Here is a 3,600-nt window from a genome sequence, read left to right on the forward strand (position 1 = left end):
CCGTGGGCAACCATCCTGGCTCTGGAGCTGGGAATCCTCCCTGTAGCTGTTGGTGGCAGAGCATCTTCCACCCTGCTCCTGCTCTCTGGGTGTGATTTCACAGTGCTCGTCTCTGTCGCAGGATGCAGGAGAAGGAAATAGAGTGATGCTCCTGCCACTGGGAAATTGAGAGCAGAGCACTGCCAAAGGTTTCCCACCAGCACACCCTGGCACAGCCCAGTTCATCTCCCTCAGGAGAAAACCTGAACTCCCCAGCGCTCCTGGCTCAGCCTCCCGCTAATGAACACCCTGAGTTTTACCTGGGAAACATGAAAAATTACAAAGGAAGGTCAGAGATTAGGTAAAAGAGTTGAGTTAAGGCAGTGAGAAACCACAGGCAGTAGGGCAAGATTTATTCTGCTGGATTTATATCAGCTCTTTAGGCCAGATTCCAGGTCTTGCAGCTACAATTCACGGTGGCAAACACTGCAGCTGGGCTCTTCATTTGAGCCGGCATGGGAGCTTTATCACCCTGGTCCAGTCAGAGGCTGCTCCTTATTTGCCAGTCAAGGCAATAGTGATTAAATGGCATTTCCCAGCGTGCAGGTTGGAGTGTTATTAGCTCTTATCTCTAATTGCCCTCATTTTGAAAGTGTTCCGAGCAGATGGCTCCGAGAGAATACGAGTGAAAAGAGAGGCTTTCGTACCTGTGGCAAACAAAAAAAAGTAATGCTAGCTGGGCTTCCAGCTTGAGCTCATGGAGTTAAATATGGGGAAAACAGGCCAAATCCTGCTCTGGTTCCTTTTAGGAAGGGGAATGGAGGACACCAGGGACATCAGGGACACCTTGGGGTGGGATTGGCTCCTACTCATTAATGCCTGTTTGTTCCTCCAGAGCAACCCATCCCCAAATTCCTCAGCCCTGCCTGATGGAATCAGGCATGGATGAGCATTTCCCTGGGGCTGGGGAGCCAGTGGGGCTCCTTGGTGTGGGGTGTAACACAGAGGATCCCCCACACCCTTCCTGCCTCCCTGGATCTCCATCCCATCCCCAGCATTTATTCACTAGCACTGCACAAGAAGGATTTGATCCACTCCAGTGTGACCCAGGTGCACAATAGTTACCTGTATTGAATCATTGCCTTTAAAATAATCAAGCTCAGTCCTAGATTACAAGGTCTGGGTGCATAAACCCTTAGCACAAAAATTTTCTCTTATTTTGCTAACTGCTTAAACATAAAACTGTAACAGAAAGAAATTGTCCCTGTGACTCGTATTTTTCATCATTTGGTCATTAAATAGTGATGGATATAAACCTATAAAGTATCTAAACTGAACCTTTTAACAATCCATGAGCAATACTATAATTTCTTTAATAGAACTCGCTGACCGTGCCTTTCTCAGATGCCATTTGTCATTTTCAGCATGCAATAATCAATAACTTGGCTTTGAAATAAATAATATAACAGTCACAATATATTATCTTTCAGGCTGGCCTTATACTAACCATAAAACAAGACTAGGAGAGATGAAAACTTTAGGAAAATGCCAAAAATGAAATACCTGAGAATGGGAGCTAAATTAACAAGCAGTTTTACATATTTTCTCTTCCAAATTCATTTATGCTTACCTTCCCACTAGGAAACTATACCAACTTTTAAAATAAAATTAAGAATTTGGGATCATCTGATTTCAGGTTTGGGACAAATGCCATCTTGCTCTGAGGCTGGTGCCACATTTCTGTCCCAGCACTGGGTCAATAAGGTGTGTGAGCACCAGATCCTGCTGCTGTTGTTCAGTGCAGCAATTAAACACATGCTAAGTTTTAAACACATGATTGTTCATTAAAATCAATAGGGCCCAAGAGCACCCCTAAACTAAACGTGTGTCTAAAAACCCAGCTGGAGTTTAGAAAAGCAGCTCCACTGAGGTGAGTCCTGCTGAAGTTTTGGGGATTTTCCTCAGGTCCCTCGATGACAGCAGGAGGTGACACGGGAGTGCTGGCAGTGCTGGCTGTGGTGGCACATGCCAGGTGTCCCTGCAGTGCTGTCACCCGAGGAAAACCCTGTGCCTGCTGTGTGCTGAACTCCATTTAATGAAAGCTCTGGACAGAGTCTGCTGGAAAATGTAGATGTGGACACACACAGTTAGAGAGCTGGGGAATTCCAGCTTGGAAATTCTTTCCAGGCCTGGATTTCTCCTGACTCTCAGCTCCATTCCCAGGCTGACAAGCTGACTGCAGCTTCAGTTAGGGAGGAGTCTCCCAGGGTGACAACATGGTGACAAACAGAGTGGAATTCATCATCAACATTAACCCCTGGTGTCTTTCCCGTGGGACACATCCTGAGGTGCTGTCCCAAGGATGTTTTTCCCAATTGTCCAATGAGCTCCTGTCCTGTCCTGGCTGCACTAACACACTTTAAATACAAATTGTCTGTACAATAAAGTTGGCCTTTTCCCCTAAAGAAGTCGGTGTGTGTTGCTGTCCTTTCTCTCTCTTTTCAGCACAGTAACCACGTGTAGACACCAACATAAACATAAATTCCATTTGTTTCCTCTGCCACTTCAGAAATCCCCTCTAAGGAGTAGAAAGGACAGGCTGGAGAACTGTAGGACAGGGTACACATAGGATGCAAGAACAATTTTCCTCCTGGATTTCCTCCTTTGACCAAGTCTTGCTCAAATCTTTAGTTGTCCCACATATTTATTTTCCCTGGTTGAATTAGATCCATGGCCAAAAATCCTTCCAGAGCTCTTGCTCAGCCTGGGCAGTCTGATCATTTCTACCCAAAAGCAAAACTGCAGTTTCAGTGAGAGGGGGGGATAAGCCAGACCTTCTTCAGGTTCAGGGGAACAGTGCTGAGAGCAGAAAATTCCCTAAGAGAGTGGAGGCCCAGAAGAGAGTTTGCATCAAAATAAAATGTCCTGGTTCAAACCATTGCCACAGCTGAAACACAGCAGCACTAGCACTGCTCACAGTACCCTGCCCAAGCCCTTCATTCAGGAAGGGAGCACCTTGGAGGTGACAAAGAGGGACATTTGTACAGCCCTGGGCCCCCTCCTGCCCTCCTGAGGTGTGCAGGGAAGGGCTGGGGCAGCCAGGGCCACTGTGGTCCTGGTCTTGCTCCTTAGGGCTGGATATTTTCTGATTAAGGAGAGAGGCACTGTCTCCTGCCTGCAAAACTGGCTTTTAAGGGCTGCTCCAGGACTCCCTGCTGAACTTCTCGAAGGTTTGCTGAGTCTGAAAGAGCAAGGGAAAAGGGAAAGGCTTTGTGTCAATAAATTCTGGCGGTTCAGCTCTGAGGCAATGTTTTCTCAGCCATCAGTGTAACAGCTTTGGCTGTTCTTTCCAACTGGAAGTTCTTTTTGGAAGCTCTCCCAGGCCACAGTGATGCCCCATGGCAGGGCCATGCCCAGCCCTGGAGACAGGGCTCCTGACAGAGAGGAGATCCAGCAGATTCCCAAGATTTCATCCCCCCCATCCCTGGGTGCTGTTTAATCACTGAGATTTAACACAAACAACAGAGGTTCCTGTCCTCAGGTCTGAGCAGCCCTTGTCACTGCTGGTCTGAACTAATGGTAACAATTAAAACCTCACCAGCGCCGTGCTAAAGCTCTCCC

The sequence above is a fragment of the Sturnus vulgaris genome, chromosome 8 (assembly GCF_052056855.1).
Source record: "Sturnus vulgaris isolate bStuVul1 chromosome 8, bStuVul1.hap1, whole genome shotgun sequence".
Taxonomy (NCBI): Eukaryota; Metazoa; Chordata; class Aves; order Passeriformes; family Sturnidae; genus Sturnus; species Sturnus vulgaris.